Genomic DNA, 25,622 nt, shown 5'->3' with positions numbered 1-25,622 from the left:
TTTACTGCCAGCCCATTTCAGTGTTTTTTTACGACCACAAGAAAACGCTGTTTACACATCTATCCGTTCTGTCCATTCTTTTCAGTACCCTGGGTGACGCTAAATTCCACCATAGTTACACTCATACAACCATGCTAACAAAATGAGCAAATAGCTACTTTTGCGTTGGGCGCTCCACGCACGCGCTCCGTGCATGTGCTAACGTTCGGAACCGGGTTGCCACCAGCTGCTCAGATCTTTTTTCGGAATGAAAATCCGACTTACGGGTGAGGAGGAAAGTGTGTTTTTATATATAATGCATTCTAACCAGAATCACAACAAGGCAGACCTAGAATGAACCGTGCACTTCCGCGTTTTCGTTCAGTCACATGATCTGCCACTGGAGGAAAGCAAGTGTTTCGTATGAAACTCCTGTTTGTTAAATCGGCAAAAATAATGTATTTTGAGTTGTTTTATAACAAAAATAGCCTATTCTCGTCAACCTTCGTCTGTGGTTTGGTTGCCTAATTAATAATTCTCGTCAATCTACCTCTGTGGCTTTGAAAGAGTTAAAGGTGTAGTTCCCCCCCAAAATGACTTTTTTTCTATTGATTACTCACGCCATGAGACTTGAGTTCAGTAATATTTTTAGTTTTTGTCGCATTCCTAAGACAATAATTTCATTACAATAAATGTACCCACATTGATTCCGGTTGGGGACCCAAATGCAGTGGGGTCCCCATCCGGAATCAATGGGGGTAAATTTACTATAATCACATTTTTGTCTTAGGAATGCGACAAATACAAAAAAGATATTACTGAACTCAAGGCTCCATGGCGTGAGTAATCAATAGAAAAAGTAATTTTGAGGGTGAACTACTCCTTTAAGGCCCTGCACTATACTGTATGCGTTACTACCTACTTAATCTTCTTTATTTCCACTCTATCTTTATATCTTTTACTGTAACAGTCCTGTGTTTTTAAACTGCAGCAATGCCATGACAGCTGAATTTACCCCAAGGGAAATGGTGTTATCTAGTTAACTGCACTCATCAGTTGTTCACATGTTCCTCTTCTGTCTCCACTGTACTACTTCACATACCTCCAAAATACTAGTCTTTTTAGCTGCTCTGTTCCCCATGGCAATAATCCACTATGATAATGTTGTTCTGACAGAGCTGACATGTCCATCATCACTATGGAGAACTGCACTCCATGCACGCCTAGAGCACACACACACGCACTCACGCTCACGCCCAGAGTGCTTCTCTAACTGTTGACTCAGCCAGACCCTTACAACCCCTATTATAAGACTGTTCCCATGGCGCGCGTGTGTGTGCGCGCGCGTGTGTGTGAATTCTAATCTGACAATCATTCAAGAGCCAAGTAGAAGGCATAAAAGATAATGAGGACACAGAGAAGGAGAAAGAAGATTGAAAGAGATTAATGGTGTGTGCGCATGCTTGCGCGCATGTGTCAGTTTGGTGCCAGTCCAGTAGAGGAAATCCCGGTCGTACTTTCCCCTCTGCCAACGGAGGTACACAGAGGTTACGTTTCCGCCCCGCTCTGTTTGTCTGCTGTTGGCAAAATAACGGATGTCCGGATTTTCATGAAACGTGGCGTTGGAATGATGAGTACACTTCCCCCTAAGAGATGATTAACTTTTTAGCTGAAAAGTTTGAAGTTCAAGTTCACGGTCAAAATGACATGATAATTGGTCTCATCCCAGGAACAACTGGGTTGTAGTGATGTTATTATTTGCAGTGCGATATCATGTCACACTGTGAATCAAATTATGTCACTAATACGTACAAATTCTGCATGAATATTGTTCAGTAGAATGCCCGATGACATTACCACAAAGCGGTATTATGCAACTTTTTGTAGTTATTCATAAAATGTGACAAATCTGTATGGTAGAGTATGTTAATTCTATATACTGTGTCGCTCCTGTGTCTAGGTTGGACACAGCCTTTGACACAATCCTGTCTCTGGTTTGACGCAAATTTGGCCTGAAGGCAACTTTATATTAGTTGTGTAACAGTTCGTTAAGGAATAATAATGATAATGATTGGAAAGGTTGTGACTTGCATGACTGACTGATTAGGCTTTTCCACAGCTTCTTCTCGTTGAATTGTAAGGAAATAAGGATATTGTTTATATCGGTGGTTTTCAAAGTGGGGTCTGGGGACCCCCAGGGGTCCTTGAGGGGGTTCTTGGAGGTCCCCAGCATAATGATTGGTAACTGAGAGTATTGGCAGGCAACTCTTATTGGGGTCTGTGGCCTAATGCATAGTAAATTTTAATTTGGAAAGAAAGAAGTTTGAGAATCATTCACTGGTCCATATCACAGGTAAAATATGAGAGAATACACAGGTTACAATAAAGGGTTTGGAAAAGTAATCAACAGAATCATTGCAAAAAAAGCCCTAGTTTTCATATACTGACGAGCATGAACAAAATATTTTTACATTGAGGATGTAGATCGCTGTTTCTCAAACTCTGGGTCGGGACCCCGGGGGGGGGGGGGGGGGGGGGGGGTGTCCCCAAATGAGTTTCAATATATTGGCAGAATTGTCAAATATCAAACATTTTGTGGGCTTAAAGATTGCTTTCACAATATCTGTGGATCTGAATGAAACAATTCCAATTGCTTGTCAGTTCAAATATGATTTCTTTTTGCAGCCAGAAAAGTTAACAAACTACTGAAAGATAATGGTATAGTAATGTGCACTGGTGGTCAGTTGGGTTATGTCCAGCAGACTAATACGAGGTTTAGCTCTTCTCAGCTCATATTGATGATTCCTCAGTGTCTATGATGCAATCACATGGTGAGTGATGATGGAAGAGCGTGCGTGCGTGCGTATGTTGCTGACCTTGGCTTCTTCCTGTAAGACCAGCCCATGCTTACAGCACCTCTTACTTTCTTTCGACGCGCTCTCTCCAGTCCTCCATCTGTCTCTCTCTCTCTGACTATAAACTTATTAGACGTTTCCAACATCATAGAAGAAAATCAATAGCGTCTTCTGGAAATTTCTCCACTTGGATAATTACATTTATCTTGCCCCTCTTTCTATCCTTCTCTCTCTCTCTATACCCCTCCTCTCTCTTTCTCACTCTCTCCGTCTCATCTCTGACTGGTCACAAATAATTGAAGGAATGTGTTCTTCACTGATTCGGAAGGAATAAGACGACATCACAAGAGTGTGTGTGTGTGTGTGTGTGTGTGTGTGTGCGCGCGTGGGTGTACTAACCATCTGTTGGAGACCTTTGTGAGACATTTTCAGAGGAAACCTTGGGGTGTGTGTGGTGATAAATGTGTGTGACACACACACACCATGCTCAATGAGCCTCCACACTCTGTGTGCAGACATCCAGCATCAGTCTTTTCCATTGTGTTGATGAGGACTTTCGTGCGTGCGTGCGGACACACACACACACACACACACACACACACACACACACACACACACACACACACACACACACACACACACACACACACACACACACACACACACAGTGTAAATAAAGGCTCATTTCCGTCAGTGTTCTGGGGCCAGATGAGGCCACTCCACTCTGTTCTGTGACACGTTTTGTGAACTGTTTTCTTGCCTTGTTTTCATTAGCACTGGACCTGGAATAGGGTTAGGATTTGGAAGCGGAGGAACCGGATCCAACATTGAGGAACCAGAATCAGTTCCATCACATTTGGAACCGTTCCGTTTTATCACACTGTCAGAGCTCCTATGTGGACTTCACGTCTGCTATACAACCAAATGGACCCTTACAGGTCTGTAACTCTTGAGAGTGTACAAATGGAACCAAATGGACCCCAACATGTCTGTAACTCAGAGTGTACAAATTGGTACCATTTGTATACTCAGACTTACAAACATGTAAGGGCCCATTTGGACAGCAAGGGCGATCTCTATTCGCGTCCCCGCACATAGGGGAGGCAGGTTAGCATTTCACCAGGTTAACTTTCACCAGTGTCGGCAGGTTAGCCACTCACCAGGTTAGCTTTCACCAGCGTCGGCAGGTTCGCATTTCACCAGTGTTAGTTTTACTGAGGTTAAGGTTTGGTTTAGGTGCTACCTGGCGGCACTCCGTCCTCCCGTCCCGTCCCGTGGGGAGGGGACGGGGACGCGATTCCCCCGTGGGGACGTGACTCGCGTCCCCACCGGAGAATCGCGTCCCCGTCTCCAGGTCCTACCTGACGACACTCCGTGGTGACGGGTCCCCACCGTTGGGACGTGTCTCCGGGACTGGGACACCAAAAGAGATCGCCCTCCCTCCATTTGGAACCCGCTTAAGCAACCCAGAGGGTCCCTGGACCTCACTTTGAGGTCCTACTATAAATATGCAATACTGTATTTATGATTGAATTGTGTTTACTGTATATAGGAATCTTTAAAGGAAACGGTTAAAGGAATAGGAATTGTTTGAAATCCTCAATGATCCCAACCCTAAAAACGAAAACGAAAAAGTCAGTCCAGTCTCAGCACATCAAAGAGCTTCCATATGCAGCAGTGTGTCTGTGTATTAATGGGATCATGATTGTTCTTCATAGACTCCATTCAAACGCTGTAATTAAAGTCTCACACACTTCCTGCAGTTACACAGGTCTGCGGGCGCGCATGTGTATGTGTGCATTTAGTGCATTGTGTGTTTGATGGCGTCGGTGGCACATGAACTATTGTTGTATTGTTCTGTGTGTGTGTATGTGAGGGAGAGAGGGAGAGAGGTTGCAGCAGCATTGTGGTTTGTCGCTCACGTCAAGTTTACTTTGGTCTCAATTGGATGTGAAAGGAAATCCTTGTCTACAAGGCTTCCACTACACACACAAGATGCGTGTGTGTGTGTGTGCGTGCGTGTGAGTGCGTGTGTGTGTGATAAAATAATAATAAATGTTTAAAAGACAACAACATTGGAGCCAGCCCACAGTGCTACTGTTATGTCCATCCAGCCTCATGGCACATGCATAACAACACCAACTGGTGGTGTGCCTATTGCCTAACAATGCCAATATGTGCTGGCACGGTTGCAGTTGGTCTGTGAGAGTGTCCCGGATGTGGGCTGTGTGTGTGTGTCTGCGCCCATGGCTCGCTGGCCAGTGCCTTGGGAAAAATGCTTAGATAACGAGACACTGTGGACTAGTCTGCACCGCTTGGACGAGTAAAAAGCAGGATGACAGAGAGAGAGAGAGAGAGATGTAGAAACGCTGACCAAGGCCAGAGGGCCAGAACGCTAGAGTTTGTTTGACTGCTGCTATGCAATAAAACAGTGGTTCTCAACCTGTGGGTCGGGACCCAAGTATTTTGGGGGGTCCTCAGATGATTAACTTAATGTGTGACATTGTTTTCTCTCTCAACAGTAAACACACCATCATAACGTTTAAGTGTATAGAGGGTATCTGCACATTTCTAAAGTGAAAATTGAAGGACTTTCTAACACCTCTAAAATGACAAATTAAACATTGGACAAATTGTCAAATATTTGATGCAGAAATTGTGAAAATAGCCAATCTACATGCTCTCAACGCCTCGCAACACGAGGCGTTGTGAGCATGTAGATCTGCTAGTTTCACAATAGAACCATGTTAAACTAAATATAATGACTCAACTCTTAGTTCCTGTCAGGGTGGGGGGGTCCCCAGTTAAAATATGTTGGGGGTCACAGCCTGAAAAGGTTGAGAACCACTGCATTAAAATAAGCATTTCAACTTATTTAACCAATGCGGATGCATGTTCCCCTTTTTTGGTTATGCTTTTTTAAGAATCTTCACCCGTCATTAATCCACATCGAGGGAGTTGAGTCGTTTGGAATACTTAACCACTTAACGCTGTATACTTCATTGAATGGGGTTCCCCAGGGCTCGTCCCTTGCTTTCTTTCCGCTCTGCAGCAAATCTGGGTAACACTGTATATTAAGGTTGGGTCTATATAATGCATTATAATCACATTTATAAGGCTCTTATTAGGTTGTTTATAAGGTTTTAAATGTTTATAAGCATGTATGACAACTTGTAACAACACACATAGATGACGTACCAATGCACATATAAAAGCAGCACATAAGTAACAGGTGTGTACCCAGTATACTATATGGGCAATTAACCAAAGATTTCTAAAAATCAACATTTGGAACCAATAACTGACTTAATCTTGCTCGTGAAGATTAATCAAATAATTGAGACGCTGTTCTTTTCCTTGTATATCAACGCAAAATAAATTCAAATAGATCTTTTAATGGACTAATTAGTCCGATTTAAAGGAGAATTCTGGACTATCCCCCAGAACGATCGGTACAGTTTTCTTTTCTTTTTTTCTCGAGTCAACCGCAGATCCGATGCTCCAACGAGCGGTGAGGCATTACGCTGAATCGCTTATTATATCGCTTTAATCTCAGCCAAGCCAAAAGGTTGAAATAACTGTGATATTGGTACTGTAAGTACGTTTTTAAATAGCCGACACCCTCCAACAACACTCCAAAGTTGTGCTTGTTTTTCTCTGTCCTGGCTGCCATTATTTGGTGAGAGTACAGAACATGTTTTGAATGAGAGAGAGAGGGGTTATATTTTAATTGGTTTGACCATGAGTCTGTACATGGCACGAAGTAAGCCAGAGAGGGAGAACACGCACGCATGCACACTATATTTGTATGACTATATTTGTGAGGACATAAACATTTTATTTAATGAGTGCCATCCAATAAAACATTTGTGTGATTTTTAACCATAAACCCAAAACTGAAAATGGCTCCTCTACAAGCTCCCAACGCCATGCTGCGACACGTTGTATGCTTGTAGATTTTAAGTGTGCTTAATTATAAATGTGGCATCCTCCCCTAAACCTAACCTCTAAATGTGTAAACCCAACCTGAATCTTTTACTAATATTGTAAGCCTCTCAAAATACATTTCTCAGCAAGAAATTGGTCACACACACACACACACACACACACACTAGAGCCCTGCACGGGCCTGAAAAGTGGGGCCCGGCTCGGCCCGGGCCCGTGGAATTAAGGCCCGGCCCGGCCCCAAGCCCGTTGGTGAGTTTCAGAAACGAGCCCGGCCCGGCCCGTAAGCCCGTCACTTTATTTCATTAATTATTTCCATGCGTGGCTTTCACTGCTGCGCGCAGCTCTCAGGGGGAGTCAAGGGGAGTCCATACTGTCACAGACCAGCGAAATTTGCGTCGGAAAGGTCCGGTTCAACTACAAAATGACATCTCTTGCAACTTCTGAAAAGGATTACTCCTAATTTGAGTTCGGAAAGCTGCACGCACGTCAGAAAGTCGAAACTTTCCGACGAAAACTATGGTCGGAGAGGACGGAGACTAGGAGACGTATGTACAGCCCTCAGCTGTGCTCGTCTTGCGCTCTGATTAAAAGAAATAAGTCAGTCTACATCACAACACAAGTAAGAAATCTTCCTCCACCCACCGTTTGTTATGTATATCCTCACAGCAGAAAATTAGACACTGATTGATATTATTGTCGGCTTGCCGTGGTTACAAGCCACAGCCATCTCGTAAAATACGGAGTATCGTCCAGTTAGCCTACTAAAGAGTAAAGACGCATTCCGTAATGAACGGATACGGGAGGTCGGGGAATCATTACAGGGCGATTTATTTGAGAAATGACTGTAAAATGGGTGAATCTACAGTATAGTGCTCCTAATTTTCTAGTCGTGCTGTGTGAGTCGCAGACACAGAGTTTGTGTGAGTGTGTGACAGAAGAAAAGCCGCAAAGCCCTCGGCTGAGTCGGCTCGTCGTGCCCATTGGCTAATGTACTCATGTCACGACCAATCAGAGCCGTGTTCGGCCGTGTTGCTATAGATACGGATATAACCCATAGCCTAGAAGACTATAGGCTATGCGAGGCAGCTGCTGTCACTCACACTCTCCATTCTAGCTATGCGCACAGCCGCACACAGAGACGTCATGTGTGAAATTCACAGCGCGAAATGTTCCGAGCATGGTTCTGAGCCCGGCCCGGCCCTAGGCCCGTTGGTGAGTTTCAGAAACGAGCCCGTCCGGCCCGTTTTTGGCGGGCCGGGCCGGGCCCTGGTCGGGTCCCGGTGGGCTTGCAGGGCTCTAACACACACACACACTAGAGCTGGGATACCCGACCGAAAACCCGCAGGGCCCGACAAGCCCGACGGGCTCCGGGCCGGGTCGGACGCATTTTCATAATTAATTGTCGGACGTCGATTCGGGTCGGACAAAAAACTGTCGGACACGGGTTCGGAACAGACAGAAAAAATGGGCCCGATCTCAGCTCTTAACACACACACACGTCACACACACACACACACACACACACACACACACACACACACACACACACACACACACACACACACACACACACACACACACACAGTAGAGCAATATGTTACTGTGTGAGTGAAGCAGAGGCCAAAGTTGTTTAAAAGTGTTGATGATTAGTCCTAATTGAAAGGGATAGCTGTTGAGGTGGTGTCTCTATGTTTAGCAGATGTGCTCTAATCCCGTGCCAGACAACACACTTGGTTCCACAGTTAAGTCAATAAGGAAGCTAGCAAGTCAACAAACGTTGTTGTGCCGAGTTCAGTCAATAAAGAACCGAGCGGTTGGTTGGTTTCTTTGTCTCTTGTCCACTGAAAATGTGAGTCTGAAAATGCAGATAAACTGAAATATGAATGACAATAATTTAATTAAACATGAAAGCAAGTGTTGTTTCGTTGGCTTTGTGGCGGCCAGACACACAGGCAAATCAAGAGGCTGTGAGCAAGAGAGACTGGACATTTTTCCATTAGGTGTTAAAAATATTTTTTTGCTGTAGAAAAGACAAACTGTGTCAATACAGATCTAAAATCTCTCCAGAATATCTGGGTTTCTAGATTTGTTACACGGATCTCACTTCACACCCACACAACCAAATGAACCATGACATGTTTAATCTGTTCATTCCTCTTTCCCTTTCTCGCTCTTCCTGTTATTACGTGTAGCCTAAGTTCATAATGTACATCTTTGATGTACAGCCAAACCCATTACATTTAACAACATTGGTAATCTGCAACTTTCAACCTGCAGTACAGAGTAGGGCTGGGCCATACAGTATGACTTCACCACAAAATCTTACCACAATTATCTCAAACTTTTGCCTCCATTGCGATTAATGAACTAATTGATTAATTAATCAGACTAATCCATTTAGTTGCATATCGTCGCTGTTGGGCATAAACCTCGTATCTCCATTTTTTTTTGTGTGTTTTTTAAACGAATGCCCTACTTGATCTTACTACAGCGTCACACAGAAGTAGCAGATACACAAGCTTTTTGAGCTTGTCAAACTGCAGCTTTTTGATGTTTTTGAATCCTGAAAAGTAATTGTTTTGGCTGTATGAGGTTTCCACCTGATGGAAGCCATATAAAAAATATCAATTAGAACCTTTTCGTGTAGATGCATTGCTTCTCTATTATACCATTAACCTAAGTGAGCAGCTCGATAAAGTGGCTTAGTGGTCCTAAATGTCAGTTTCGATGTACTGTATGTTCGTTTAATTGCCCGGCCTCTGCTTTGATGTGCGCAACCTTAACCGGACCGCTTTCACACCCAGTGTGATTTACCAAACGCAGTGCACGGCATTGTCCTGACTTCTTTCTCTTTTAAGAAAAAAGTGAGTGGGCGTTGCCCCCGTCCCCCTCCCTTTGCTTTGTACTTGTTCTTTATTGGGACGGACGGACAGGGTGAAAGCTGAGAGGCAGGCGTGGGAGGGGGGAGGGGGAGGGGGGTGACATAGGATCCCAGTCCAGGAAGCCGGTTACGTGTGTAGGAGACCTCTGGGGACCTCCAGGGTATTAAATTGTACCCTCTGGACGCACAACAACCCACGTTGTTAGTCATTTTTACACTGTCCCGTCATTGTGTGGATGAACTATACCTGGCAGGGTTGTTGTTCTGGGGGAGGGGGTAGGGGTGATGGGCGTTCACCGCGCCTCTTGCCGTCATCCAATAAAACACATACTACATAAAAGTTGTAAAAACTGATAAATGCTAGCTGTTCACTAACTTCACTGCTCTCCGTCTGTCTCTCTCTCTTTCTCTCTGTTTCTCTCTCTCTTTCTCTCTCTCTCTCTCTCTCTCTCTCTCTTCCAGATCTGTTCTTTCTCTGATTTACAACACTCTTCTCTCAATGTCTGGGTTTTTGTGTTTTGGCGCTGCGTGCGTTGCAGTTTGTCATTTGTGTGTGTGTGTGTGTGCGCATGTGTGTGTGTGCTCATTTCTCACAAATCTGGGGTTGTGTTTGTGTGATGGTGAGGGTACTGTTTGTGAGGGTGTGGCTATGTGTGTGTCGGTACAGTACATGTTTGTGTGTGTTACATGTGTGAAGGGATGCTTGTTGTGTGTGTTTATTTTTGCACATGTGGCCTGTGTGAAATGTGGGTACTTTTATTTGTGTTTGGGTGTGGGACTGTGGGTGTGTCTATCTGTGTCTATTTGTGAGTGTGTCTATGTGTGTGTGTGTGTGTGTGTGTGTGTGTGTGTGTGTGTGTGTGTGTGTGTGTGTGTGTGTGTGTGTGTGTGTGTGTGTGTGTGTGTGTGTGTGTGTGTGTGTGTGTGTGTGTGTGTGTGATTTTGAAGTGTCATAGTGTCATAAACCATGATGAGATACCACCTCATCCAAAAACACATTGGCTCACAATTCACATCTACAGCAAGCAACTCCATCCAACACACACCTTCACCGCTCATCCTGCATCTATCAGGCTGTGCACGCATGCACACACATACACACACTGTGTGGGTGTGGGTGGGGGTGTGTGTGTGGGTGTGTGTGTGTGTCCTGGCCAACAAGGAAGATTCACCCTGACTTGTTAATGGACCATTTGGGATTAGAGGTGAAGAATTTAGGACTGCAGTTAGGTCAAGGTTATTCAAGCGACAAGCACTGCTCTGTGTGTGTGTGTGTGTGTGTGTGTGTGTGTGTGAAATAGATTTAACATTGCAATCGGCACACCCTTATTCTATGGGGACCATAAATCTACTTCTCTCTCTCTCTCTCTCTCTCTCTCTCTCTCTCTCTCTCTCTCTCTCTCTCTCTCCCTCTGTCTTTCTACTCTCTCTCTCTCTCTCCTAATTTCTAGCGCCTCCTCTTTTTTCCTCTCTCATACTTGTATTGTGTTTCATTGTTGGGATTCCTCCAGCTACAGGGTGGAGTGTCATGTGTACCATGTGTACACGCACGCACGCACGCACGCACGCACGCACGCACGCACGCACGCACGCACGCACGCACGCACGCACGCACGCACGCACGCACGCACGCACGCACACACACACACACACACACACACACACACACACACACACACACACACACACACACACACACACACACACACAGAAGCACATTGACCCAAAGACGTAACTTGTTGCCATAATAAGCGATTCTCTCAATCGTTCTATAGTTCTCTCATTCTATGAAGCATAGAGTGGTAAAACTGATTTGTGATGCTATATTAAATCATGTTGCTGGGGACCCCCTGCCCCTGGAACCCCCTCAAGGACCCCTGCGGGTCCCCAGACCCCACTTTGAGAACCACGCTGATGTAGTTTACATCTACTGTACCATGCTAATACATAAGGACTGGAGGTCGACACTAGAAACGGAGGAGGAGATGTCTTCCATTTGGTCCGCTTGATGTCCGTTCTTTCTCCCTGTCCGTACTTGTCCGTATGATTACGGTCCGTACACGGACCTCTACGTACACCTCCCTGAACGTACTGGATTTGTCCGTAGCAAGAAGTACCCGCGGCCACCGTTGTCAACCGTAGGGGCAGTAGTGAGGAAAACAACTTTTCCTCTGCAAAAAGAGTGAAAAGATGTCATTCTTATACCTCTATGATACCAACATGGTTAGCTCTGTGGCTTGAACGCCGTTCTCCTATTGATTAATTGCGACCGTAGGTCGCATTTACTATCAAAACCTCCACAAAGTGTAAGTAGTGTCAGTCCCTCTGTCTGTCACACCTCACACGTCACACTCTTGTCCTGCTCATATCTCCGCAACCGTTGCCCCGATCCATGCCAAATTTTGCACACACACTCCTTACCTGCCAAACTACAACCTCCAAGGACCCCCGGAGCTCCAGGGAACCCCAGGTCCCTGGGGGACCCCCAGATGTAAAAAATGACCAAATGTGCTAAACTGACCAAATGACCACCCCAACGGGGCTGCTCACGGGGAATTCCCGGGGACCACCGACTCCTGGTGCTCCAGAACGGATGCAAAAGTGGTGGCGCCCCCAGTGGAGGACCCCCTACACTGCAGCTCACATAAAATGCCGTAACTCCGGCTAGGAGCGACCGGGACAGCCGGGGCCGGTACCTATTCGTCTGCCTTGGCAGCGCGGAGACCCCACCCCTCATTTCTCACATGGCCCTCTTCTAGCGCCACCATGAGGCCGATTCTTGCAAAACACATTTTTGGACACTGCTCCTAAAATCTTTGCCCTAAAATCACGCAAATCGGTACACAGTATGTCTACACTCATCCCATCAACATGAGGGTTGATGGGATTTTTAAAAACACATTTTTGGACACTGCTCCTACAGATTTTGCCCTAAAATCACGAAAATCACTAGACAGTATGTCTACACTCATGTCATCAACATGGATCAGGAAGATTTTGGAAAAACAAATTTTTGCCCTATTTGTGGAGATAAGTGACCTACGGTCGCTTATCTCCCGATTAGGGAGTCTTACTGGTCACCAGATTCGAGAGATGGGGGCTACTCAAGGTGAGTGGTTCATTCAGCCAAAATCTGTTTCACTTGCGTTTCGAATCATATAGCTTATCCTTTTACTGGCTGGTAATATAACGCTGGTAATTGCGACCGTCAGGTCGCACTTACTATCAAAACCTCCACAAACTGTGATTCTGTCAGGCCGTCCGTCCGTCCGTCCGTCAGTCTGTCTGTCACACCTCACACGTCACACTATTGCCCTGCTCATATCTCCGCAACCGTTGCCCCGATCCATGCCAAAATTTGCACACACACTCCTTGCCTGCCAAACTACAACCTCCAAGGACCCCCGGAGCTCCAGGGACCCCCAGATGTAAAAAATGACCAAATGTGCAAAAATGAGCAAATGACCACCCCAACGGGGCTGCTCACGGGGAATTCCCGGGGACCACCGACTCCTGGTGCTCCAGAACGGATGCAAAAGTGGTGGCGCCCCCAGTGGAGGACCCCCTACACTGCAGCTCACATAAAATGCCGTAACTCGGGCTAGGAGCGTCCGGGAGAGCCGGGGCCGGTACCTATTCGTCCGCCAAGGCAACGCGGAGACCCCACCCCTCATTTCTCACATGGCCCTCTTCTAGCGCCACCATGAGGCCGATTCTTGCAAAACACATTTTTGGACACTGCTCCTACAGATTTTGCCCTAAAATCACACAAATCGGTACACACTATGTCTACACTCATGTCATCAACATGGATCGGTCCCATATAGCGCCACCATCAGGCCGATTTTTTCAAACACATTTTTGGACACTGCTCCTACAGATTTGAATCACGCAAATCGGTACACAGTATGTCTACACTCATCTCATCAATATGGATGTCCCATATAGCGCCACCATCAGGCCGATTTTTTGAACCACATTTTTGGACACTGCTCCTACACATTTTGCCCTAAAATCACGCTGCGACCTGACGGTCGCTTATCTCCCGATTAGGGAGTCTTACTGGTATAACGTTAACTGACACAAAGTAATTATAAAAAGACTTGTGTAGATGACAGAGACATTAGAGTGAAATCTTGGTCGGGGCGCGCTGAGAATTTCTTTGCTTTGCTCTGTTCTGCTCTTGTGTGTTCTCTGCTGCGAGGCGCAAATGTGGTGCGTGGCCCCAACGGGAGCAGAATTGGAGCGGAGAGCGGGTCGGCACACACAAACTGTAGACAAACCAAGCATGTCGACACAATTGCTGCACGTACTCTCTCACCCAAAACGTACACAAAATCAAACACACGGAACCATGAACGGCCCTTTACTCTGCCAAAGCTCCAGCAGGGTTAAGTGTATGAATCACGTTAAGGAAAACCATGTGGTTATAATTACAGGAACAAACCCAACACCACTGTTTGTTTATGTGTGTGAGTGGACATGATCCCTGTGATTCTTACTGGAATAGCTCTTTCGCTGTAGCTATAAGACCTGTCCAATGAGCTAGCAGAATGCAGTTAAGAACCGTCCAATGAGCTAGCACTAGAGTTCAGTTAAGTCCCGTCCAATCAGTGAGCGGAGTGCAAGTTGATCTCTGGTTCTGCTCACCCGATACGCAACATTTAAAGCGACCCGGGCGCTTCTGCAATGTTTTCTCAGCCACTCGCTGCCTCTCGAATGTTTTTCCAGCAAATTGGGGCTTGCACTTTTTTTTCCCCCACTGCAAATGAGTCGTCAGTTAACACTACGGCCCCCAGACTTGTTTGGAAAGTTTTAGGGTGAAGAATGCGGTACGCTTTGAATGATGGAGTGGGCTAAGTTTTCTTTACCATGAAATACCGTGTGAGAGAGGAGGAGTTGTTGGGCAGATTACACTGAGACAGTTTCAGACTGTTTCAGGACCCACACTGGAGAGAGACCACATGAACTCATACTATTATAATTTCGGGGCATGACAGCGGGCCTTTAATATAGCATCGCAATCATTTTAAACACATTAACCATTTTCTATACTTTGGCAATTGAAAATTGCAGATATACAAGCTTGAAGATTTGCTCTTTTCTTTTGGAGGTCCCTGGCACAAAATCATTTTGAGATGGGGGCCCACGGGCAATTATACACATCAATTTGGGAGTCCTTGACATGAAAGATTCTTTCGTAAATTAACAGTTTGCCAGCCGAAATAGAATGGTTGTTGGTAGATTAGCCGTGAAATTTCTATTATTGTATTGTGATCTGAGACATAATTCTTTCTTTATTCTTTATTAGGATCCCCATTAGCTTCCACAAGTGGTCGCTAGTCTTCCTGGGGTCCACACAATAATTCATACAGTAAAAACAGACAATAGTAAAAATGTTGCTATCTAAAATAGACACAAATCGAGTTAATAGCAAAAACAGTGACATCTCTCTGCATAAAAAACAGAGAACAATAACCAATAATCACAAATACATTGTTTACACGAAATACATACAGTAAATAAAAATATATGATATAATATTATGTTTATAAACATGAGCCCGCCACCACTCCTTCTTGGACCGCACCGTTGTTTTTTCTTTTTTTTTTTACCCCCAGGTTATTAGCTCACCGTGATTATCTGGATCTCCGTTGGGATAGAGTGGTAGTTTTGGCCGAGCATCGATCTCCCCGTGCGTTCCGCGTGCGCAATCCGTGCGCATAATAATCCATGCATATAATCCAAGAATGACTGAACAGTCGATTTGACCATTTTGGCTAGCTTAGCCCTTAGCACTCCAGCTATGCTAATGTTATCCTCCAGACAGTAAACGGACGGTGTCAAGGAAGCATGAAGAAGGAAAGGCCATGACGTCACCTCTGCTTCATGTCAGAGCAGCCATGAGCTATCGATGGACGAGCGGTGACTAGGGAAGGTTAGATGATCGCCGATTTTCGGATAAAAATCATTTATTTCGGTTTTAATGACCCAGTACGGGAAAAGACGACACGGCTGAGACTCCTTGCTCAGATGTCCGGTATATTCCGGTTTTAATATTAAGGGGCTCCCCGTGGCTTGGAAAGGGTTAATGCCCTACGTGATCATACTACAGCGTCAGAAAAATATCAAAGGTTGACGATGCACAAGCACAAAGCAGAGCTTCTTCCATAGAGCTCGCTTAGGGAGTGTGTTGTTTGACTCTTGAAGGGCAAGCACATATTAGGGGCTAAGGTTACCCAAGAACAATTATAATTTAAGGACAGCCATGTTTTTACGTAAGTTTTGAAAGTGTATGGGCCTGGGGAAACAAGACTTTTATGGTCAAGCTCACGACGTGTCCTGTTGCGACGTGTTGAGAGCTTGTAGCAACCCAGGTCATAAGTATACTGTATACATAGGCTTTAAGTGGTTAAAATCGGAGGTGGTCCCCAGGTGATGAAGAATGGCGGCCTCTGGGCAATTAAAATTCTGAATACAATAGTTCATTTTTAATTGCCTGCCCTGGTTAAATGAAGGTTAAATAAACATCAGCTCTTGATTGACTGCAGTGGCTGCTGCGTCGTGATAGGCTGATGAAACACGTTGCAGAAGCAGTGTTGTTTTTGACAGCAAATTTTGATTTAGTTTTAGTCATAGTCTTTTGAATAAAATGTCATTTTGTTTGTCATAATTTAGTCGTCTGAAAAGTTTTAGTCTAATTTTAGTCGACTAAATATCATAAGACTTTAGTCGACTGAATCTACAGTTGATTTAGTCAACTAAAATGTATTTTGGCAGGCCTTGATGGCATCGTAATGACTGATTTTAGACTTGATTGGGTGCTGAAAATAGCCGATCTACAAGCTCACAACGCGTCAGAGCGCGATGTGTTGTGAGCTTGTAGATCGCTATTTTCGCTATGTAGATCGCTATTTCGCTATTTTCAGCACGCAACACCTGAGAGCAAACAAACATAAAATGACAATGTTTTTCGTCAGTTTTAATCGACAAAATCAACACTGGACTACAGTGGCTGCTGCATCGTGATAGACTGATGACATGTTGCAGAAGCCATGTCAGCTCAGCTGTCAATTCCTAGTAAAATAACAAACAAAAAACGGCAATGCCCACAGTGGATCAAATTGGTTTGTATGTTGGCGGAATAGTCACAGCCAATTTGAAATGTTTACAACATTTGGAGCATTTTAGTGCTGAAAACAAACATCATAAAGTGTGATGGAGTGTGTGTTGCCAGAAACTTAGTTGGAATGCACTGACCATTGTGGACACACATGAACTCTGTGGCTCTCTATTGGTTTACGTTTCTGTCAGTCACTGCGAGTGTGGCACTTCATTGGTTTACATGTCCGCCAATCACTATGAGTAGGAACTGAAAATAGCCTTTGGATTGTTCTCAGTGAGAGAGAAATGCGCACGCACGCACGCACGCACGCACGCACGCACGCACACACACACACAGTGAACTAGATTTGAAGCACTGTACACATTGACAACTCTCTCTCTCTCTTTCTCAATCTTTGTGTCAGAAGTATGTTTCTGCCCCCCCCCCCCCCCACTCTCACTCCCTATTTTGCTCTGTCCGTCTCACTCTGCCCCCCTCTCTCTGTCTGAGTAATGATTCTAAATGACTTGTCAGTGTTGAATAAACCAGTGATATGGGTTGTTGGACTCTTGCCAGGAGCTTGTGTGAATGACGGGAAAATGAGGGAGAGTTGTCTGAAGTTTCCAAGAGCATTTTTCGGGTAACAACTTCAGGCTGCACAAGATAAGGCAAAAAACAAAAGGCAAAAAACTAAAAGCATGAGAACAGATCTTACAGACTTTTTTAAAAAGGCACACATTATCAGCAATGCAACACAGAGTCGTGGATAAATAGGACATGGAGCGATGAAAAATTCATAGATGTGACCAAGAAAGGGACTGTTTTCTGTAACCAACTCCAAGTAAAAGCTCAAGTAAAAGCTCAGTTCGGCACTCGATATGAAAGGCAGTTCATTAGTAACGGAGCCTTGGGAAGACCCAGTGGCTAGTAGGAACTAGGGCAGGGCCCTTCAACAGGGGGTCCGGGACCCCTAGGGGGTCCTCAGAGTTACTACAGGGGGTCCTCCAAATCTTTGTGTGATAAGGTCACATATTTTCTATTAACCACTTGAACCCTAACGTCCATATTCTGAGAACTATAGGCAAAAATAGCAGATCTACAAGCTCACAATGCCTCGCGCCTTGGCTATTTTCGGCAAAGAGGTTTGGTGTAGAGGGGGAAAAGAGCAGACTAAGTAAGTACAGAGTGAAAGGTCAAGATTATTAAGTGTTGACAGTTAAGTGGTTAAATATCTGAAAACACAGATTGACATGAATCCAAAACTCACTGTGCTATCAAACAATTACACTATATGAAATATATGAAAAGGTTGTGGGGGGTCCCTGCTTCATCTCTCTCTCGACTAAGGGGTCCTAGGCCTGAAAACGTTGAAGACTTCGATTTTTTTTACTTAACAGTTGCAATTCCACAGTGTCAGTGTCCCATTTCACACATTAAAGTGGTAGATCGGCGGTTAAGTGGATGAAATATATTACATTGTGTGTCATATCTGCTCCGGCAGCACTGGCACTGAAATCAAACTCTGGCACCCTGTTACTGGTCCAAATTACCCACATTTTGTCGCTGTCGGGCAGAAACTTTTTATCTCAAAATGTCATGTTTCATTAATCTCTATGCTTTTTGGTAAATTGATGCTCTACTTGCTCAAAAGTAGTGAAAATAGCAGAACGGTAGGTTCCGTACGGAACCATTGTTTACTTAGATATGGAAGGATGACCTCCCACTTGGGTAATGACGCCCCCTGGCGATCATTCAGAGAAACTACTTCAGCTCCCGTACTAACGTAGGTAGGAAGGGCCTGTCACTCAAACCGGAGTGACCCGCCTCCAGGCTATATAAACCCCCGGAGGCGGAAGTAACATCCTCTTAATACCACTCTCTGCCACATTCAGTGAAACAGAGGGGCATTACGTGGGAGGTCATCCTTCCATATCTAAGTAAACAATGGTTCCGTACGGAACCTACCGTTTACTGTCAATATTCCAGGATGACCTCCCACTTGGGATTCTTAAACTCCCCTCTAAGCCACAACCTACTCTCATACCCCCACACACCCCTCATACGGGTGAGCACAGCCCCAACGGGCGTGACCCATCACCCAGAAGGTCCCAGGCCCACCGGACCTGGGTGTGAAGGCATGAGAAAATAAAGAGAGACCCTGACAGACCGAAGTCCGCCTCATTCAACTAAATGAAAAGGACAAGTCCGCCTTATAAGTAAGACACACTTATAAGGAAAACACAGGGTCCCCCCAAAGTACCCCAGGTGGCTACATGCCCACCTGTGGGAGGGGAAGATCCGACTCCTCTATGACGTAGAGGAGGCAACTGCACCCAGAACCGAATGCGCTAGCGAAGAGGATTCGATATCCAGGTGATAGTAGGCTGCAAAGGTAGAAGGCGAAGACCAATTCGCCGAAACACAAATCTCCTGAACGGAGACTCCCTTTGCCAGTGCCCACGAAGTAGCCACACCTCTAGTGCTATGGGCTTTAAGTGCCGCCGGCACTTCCACACCCGCACTAGAGTAAGCCAGCCTAATAGCATCCACAATCCACCTCGAAAGAGTGGGTCTAGACACCGGCTTTCTGACAAGAACATTGCCCATTTCTACAAAGAGCTGAGAAGAAGCTCTAGAACCAGCAGTCCTGTCACAGTAGGCCTTCAATGCCCTGACAGGACAAAGGCAATTCAGCCGCTCATCCTCCGCCGAGACAAACGGAGGAGGATGAAAAGCCAGAAGAACAACAGGCTCCTTAGGAACCACCATGTTCTTAGGAACAAACTTAAGATGAGGCTTGAGCAACACCTTGAGATCATTGTTCATAAACTGCATGCACTCCGCAGACACCGAGAGAGCTTGCAGGTCACCAACTCTTTTAGCCGTGGCCAAAGCCAGCAAAAGAGCCGTCTTGAAACTCAAAAGTTTCAAAGGCATCCCTACAAGCGGCTCAAAGGGAGCCCGACATAGGCCCCCTAGAACCACCTGCAGATCCCAAACTGGGAACAAAGACCTAGTCACCGGCCTCAAACGTTCAACACCTTGCATGAACTTGATGACCTCCGGGACTTTAGAAGGTGCCTTGCCCGCCACCCCCAGGTGACAGGCATTAATAGCCGCCAAATACCCCCTAAGGGTAGAAAATGCTAGACCACTTCTCAAGCGGTTCTGCATAAATTCCAGAATTTCCTGGGCTGACGCCACATGAGCCACCACAGGTGGAACACGCGACTCACACCAGTCCTCAAAGGCATTCCACCTTCCATCATAAGACGCCCTCGTAGAGGGCGCCTTAGCACTCTGAATGGTATCAACCACTTCAGAAGAAAAACCGGCTGCCAGCAGGTTTAACCTTTCACGTGCCAAACCCACAGGTCTAGGACCTGCAGGCCTTGGTGGAAGATCTCCCCCCTGGCCTGACTCAACAGGTCCCTGCACTGAGGCAGCTGCCAACCCGGTTCGCAAAGGAGAGGGGCGATCGCCGATCTCCACGTGCCCTTGTAGGGAGCCACCAGGAGCATCTCCAGACCGAACCTCCTGACTCTCTCCAGAGTGGGTCGGATTAAGTCGAAGGGGGGAAACGCGTACAGTAGACCTCTCGGCCACGTGTGCGCTAAGGCGTCCAACCCCAAGGGAGGACTGCCCTTCACCGCGAAGAACAACGGACACTTCGTATTCTCCGCTGACGCAAACAGGTCCGCCACTGGCTGACCAAACTTGCGAAAAATCTGGCTCACCACCCTGGGGTGGAGAGACCAATCCTCGTAGCGAGGACCTCCCCTGGACAGGAGATCTGCTCCGCTGTTGAGGAGACCTGGGACGTGTGAGGCCCTGATCGACTTGAGGCGCGACAAGCACCAAACCGTCAATTCTCGAGCCAGACGGTCCAATGGCAACGACGACAGGCCCCCCTGTTTGTTGACATAAAACATGGCCGTCGTATTGTCTGTCCTGACCAGGACGTGACAATGCAAAATCCAAGGCTCGAAATGCTTGAGCGCCAGGAGTATAGCCATCAACTCCAAATAGTTGATGTGACGACCCCTCATCTCCAGAGGCCAAAGCCCCTGCGCTGTGCGCCCCTCGAAAGTGGCTCCCCATCCACTGAGACTGGCGTCTGTCGTGATCGACTTGTGGGAAACCACCTCGCCAATCGAGACTCCGCTGGTGAGGAACCCCTCCACCAGCCACGGAGACAGGGCGATCGCGCAGGAAGGGGAAACCGTAACCTTCTTGTACTTCAAGGAGGGCGGGATCCCGAGGGATAACATCCATCTTTGAAAAGGTCTCATATGAAACCTGCCCAAACGCAACAGATGTACTGCGGAAGCCATCATTCCCGTCAGTACCATGCAACTCCTGTAAGTGACCTCCTGGCCCACTTGAAAGGAGTCGAGACATTCCCGAAACCTGTCCACCCTCTCCTCTGAGAGACGGGCCGACATGTCGGATGAGTCCAGAAGGACCCCAATGAATGTAAGACGACTTGCTGGAGTCAGCATGCTCTTGCCGTGGTTGACTATGAAACCTAAGGCCTTCAGGTGAGCCAAAACCACTTGTGTGTGACGCGCCACTTCGTGGGCGGAGCTCGCTGAAATCATCCAATCGTCGATGTACGTCGCCAACCTGACGCCCTGCCGTCTCAGCGGGGCGATGGCTGCTTCGGTCACTTTCACGAAAACCCTCGGGCTCAGTGACAGACCGAAAGGGAGTACTGTATACTCGTACAGGCGACCCTCGAAGGCGAACCGAAGGAATTTCCTGTGTGGGGGATAAATCTGGACGTGCTGATAAGCATCCTTCAGATCCACTGAACAGTGGAAATCCCCTTGCCTGACCGACCGTAACATGGTGGGTACTGTTAGCATCCTGAAAACGTACTTCTTCAGGTACACGTTTAGTGCCTTTAGGTCCAGGATGGGACGTAGCCCCCCCCCCTTTTTGGGCACCAGGAAATAACGGCTCCAAAATCCCATGCGGGATTGGGTCCTGTCCAGCTCCACTATAGCACCCTTGCTTAGCAATGAGCTGATCTCTTCTCTCAAAAGACTTGCTTTTAAACCACGTGCTCTGGTATGAATAACCCTGCTCGAAAGCGGGGGTATATCTGCGAACTGTAACCTGTAACCCCTGGTTATCGTTCGAAGTACCCAATGGCTCGGGTTGCATAACTTCCACTGGCGCGCACAGCGTGCTAGCGTGTTTTGAGCGAGAGAAACCCCACCACTGTGCTTCCGTGACGGCGGAGCTTTTTGGCGGCCGGACCGGAAGTGGGGAACCTGCGTATCCGTATCCGGAACGACCGGATGCGGAGCGCAAGGGTTCAATAGGCCGCATGGCGGAAACACCTTCTGGTTGTACCGCTTGACTAGCGGAGCTATTTTGCGGCGGGACCGGAAGTGGGGAACCTGCGTATCCGTATCCGGAACACCCGGATGCGGAGCGCAGGGGTTCAATAGGCCGCAAGGTGGGAACACCTTCCGATTGTACCGCTTGACTAGCGGAGCTCTTTTGCGGCCGGACCGGAAGCGGGGAGCTAGCGAATCCGTATCCGGTGAAACCGGAAGCGTTCGGTTTTGGCTCGATAGAGCGACAGGAAGAGCAAAGCGATTCGACTGATAAACAGACTCGCCCACAACTAAAGCATTCTCCCCTGACAGGAGAGGAACTTTTACGTTTAATACCTGCTCTAAGGCCTTTATGCTTGTCCCTTGACCCGGGCTCATAGTAGGCCGACAGAATTTCTGACTCAAGGTTAAATTCATAGCATCGCTCACGCGAGGGAAAATCCACTCGCGCGCATGAGGAACCATATAATTGTTTGACGTTAACATTACTGGTTGCTGATAAAACCTCTGACTGATTAAAGAGTCCTGACGGGACTCCATCATTCTTACAGGAGGCATGCATAAAGGATTCATATTGTCGACGCGAGGGATATCCCACTCGCGCGCTTGAGGAACCACATAATTGTTTGACATTAACATTACTGGTTTCTGATAAAACCTGTGATTGATTATCGAGTCCTGACAGGACTTCATCATTACTACAGGAGGCATGCACGATGGGGTCGTCTGTGCTAGTGCGAGAGAGTTGGACAGAGACAGACTTTGTTCTTTCAACATGTTTATTGCCGACACAGGAGGCATCAAAATTAACATTTTCATTTCCCCGACACGGGGTACCGAAAAACGCCCTCGTTTGGGGGGAGGGGGACCGAGAGACACCTCGGACCCCCGCCCCAGCACAATTCCCCTCTTCAGAGTGTCATTTGCGCTGTCCCCTACCGCGGCCACCGCGGTATGAAGACTGCTGCCTGCCATCCTTGGACGGGCGGCGCGGCTGAGCGCGCTCGGGAACCACAGCCTTGCTGCGGGGCCTGTCAGGCGCCCTGGCTGCAGAGGCTCCCCTGGAGGAAGACGAGTGCTTCTTAAAAGAAGCAGAGCGGCCCCTTTCCTTGGCGCGGGAGGAGCGGGACGTCCTCCTAGCTTGCTGCGGTTCATCCTGTGGCACTGTGGTGGACTCGACGATGTCCTTAGCCGCCTTGAAGAAGGTAACTCTACCCTGCAGCAGCTCCAAGCCCCCACCCATGAGGGTGGTGGGACTGTTCTCCATGTTTATGAGAGACTTGTACATCTCCCCGCGAGGACCTAGAGGCTTCTCGCCCACGTCCCTCTTAGGCTCGAGGTCGACATAGTCGAGCCAGCGGGCTCTCTCAGACTGGAGGTTGTAGTCCATGGACCTGCCCATCCACTTAACCGCATGCCAATTGACCTTCAGCATGATGTCAAATAGAGTGTTCAGTTCAGCTGTGTGCTCCCCCGTGGGCAGACCTTTGACCAGGTCCTTGGTGGAAGCGAGCAAGAGCTGGATCAGATTTAGGTCCTTAGCGGCCAGAGCAGCGGACCGGTAGGCGTTACGAGCCCTGTCCGACTGCAGCTTGTCCTCCAGGACAGTGAACCCCGGCGGGTTGGTGCCGACGGGGCCAACAAACGGCCCGTTTTTAGCCGTGCCTACATCTTTGTACTGGGGTCTGACGGAACTCAGAAAAGATTGTGCCAACAGGTGGTCCAGGTTAGGGCAGGTGGACATGCCTGCCTCCGCACCGCCCACCAAATCCAACACAGAAAAAGGCAGCTTCCTGGGGTCTTTATGTGTCTTCCATGAGGAATGGAGGGCCTTGGTGAAACCTTTCACCAGCGGCAGCCTGGAGAGGACATACGGGGCGGGAACCGAAGGCTCCTGCCCGGGCATTTCATCATCATCCTCGGCCTCTTCAGAGGGGAGAGGAGGTGGCAACTCCTCTCCAACTCTGGCCAGAGCTCTCATGTAGACTGTGAGATGATCCAGCATTTCTGCTGCAGAATCGACGTCCTCTGCTCCCGCTTCACTCGCTTGACTGGCGGGTGGAGGGGCAGTGGTGCCTGAGGAGGCCTGGGAGCTCCCTGCGGCGTCCAGTTGACGTGCTGGAGCCGCAGGGGCATTACCTTTCACAGTGACCGTGAGTCGAGAACCCTCGTCCTCGACGGAGTCCTCCTCCTCCTCGGCCGTGTATCCAGAGTATTCAGAACCAGAACCCTCGCTCTGACAGGAGCTCAGGTCCGACTCTCGCCTGAAGGTCTGGACTGTTTTGGTGATGCTCACGTCGAGGGGGACGTCCCCGACGGTCACATCCAAGCGTTTCTTTTTGGGCACCGCGCCCGAAGGGGAAAAGGCTACCGGAGATTTCGTCTGGATGTTAGCCTTCTTGGTCGCCTTCTTAGCGGCGACTTCACCAGACCCGCCAGCTCCAGTGACAGTGGAGCTAGCTGCGGTCGGTTGCGCGGCAGGCGGTGTCTCATGTAGCACGGCGCCATCTTGACTTGGAATGGCGCGCTGGTTGCCAAGCGGATCTCCGGAAGGCAGCGCCGCACCTTGACCAACGGTGCGGGCCGCCTGGGGAAGGAAAGACTGGGCTGTGGGGTTGAGAGCAGTGGACCCACCTGGTGGAGCGCAGGCCCCGAGGCCTGCCCTGGCTAGGAAGAACCGGTGTATCAGTACATCGTGGTCGTAGGCCACGCAGCAGTCACAGAAAGGTCCTGCTCTCCCCTGAGGACTCAGTGCAGAGAAGGCGTGTGCAACGCCCATGCAGCCGACACAGAGATGGTGAAGATCCTGTCCGTCGATGAGTCCTGGACAGCCTGGACATTGCCTCGGCAGGAAGGCCAGAGGATCCATGGCGAAGCACTGTAGATAGAGTTAACCAGAAGCAGACGAGCTAACAAGCTAACGGCTAAGGCTAGGCCACGCTTGATTCGGGCAGGGCCTGAACAAGCGGTAAGCAGTGTAGCTAACGTTAACAATAGCAGACGAGCTAACAAGCTAACGGCTAATGCTATGCCACGCTTGCTTCGGCGGAGGCCTGAACAAGCAGTAATAATCCTTTGTTATAAAAGGAAATAACCGTCGATTTAGGACGGAACAAGAATAAGTATTCTTAAGTACGGGTTAATTCAACACTCGCCAGTGGGCGACTCCAATGCCACCGCTTTAGGCTAATGCGCGAAGAATAATAATACAAAGGCTGAGTTTCAACTTATCTGAATGTGATATCGCAGAGAGTGAAAAGAGGATGTTACTTCCGCCTCCGGGGGTTTATATAGCCTGGAGGCGGGTCACTCCGGTTTGAGTGACAGGCCCTTCCTACCTACGTTAGTACGGGAGCTGAAGTAGTTTCTCTGAATGATCGCCAGGGGGCGTCATTACCCAAGTGGGAGGTCATCCTGGAATATTGACAGTAAACTGCAAGTTCACAATGCGTTGAATCACTACGTTTTTCACTATTTCACTTTATTGAACATTCGTTTTTGACGAT

At 47.6% G+C, this 25,622-nt stretch overlaps 1 protein-coding gene across 6 annotated transcripts in view; it reads left to right on the top strand.

The window, feature by feature from the left end:
* LOC308309173 (plexin-B2-like) overlaps nucleotides 1–25,622 on the top strand; it is a 253,749-nt gene that overhangs the window by 63,934 nt on the left and 164,193 nt on the right. The gene's annotated exons all lie outside the window — the stretch shown is intronic.

Source organism: Nannobrachium achirus (genome assembly GCF_963921795.1).
Source record: "Nannobrachium achirus genome assembly, chromosome: 23".
Classification (NCBI taxonomy): domain Eukaryota; kingdom Metazoa; phylum Chordata; class Actinopteri; order Myctophiformes; family Myctophidae; genus Nannobrachium; species Nannobrachium achirus.
The sequence above is the reverse complement of the archived record's forward strand: the minus strand, read 5'-3'. Positions and strand labels throughout refer to the sequence as shown.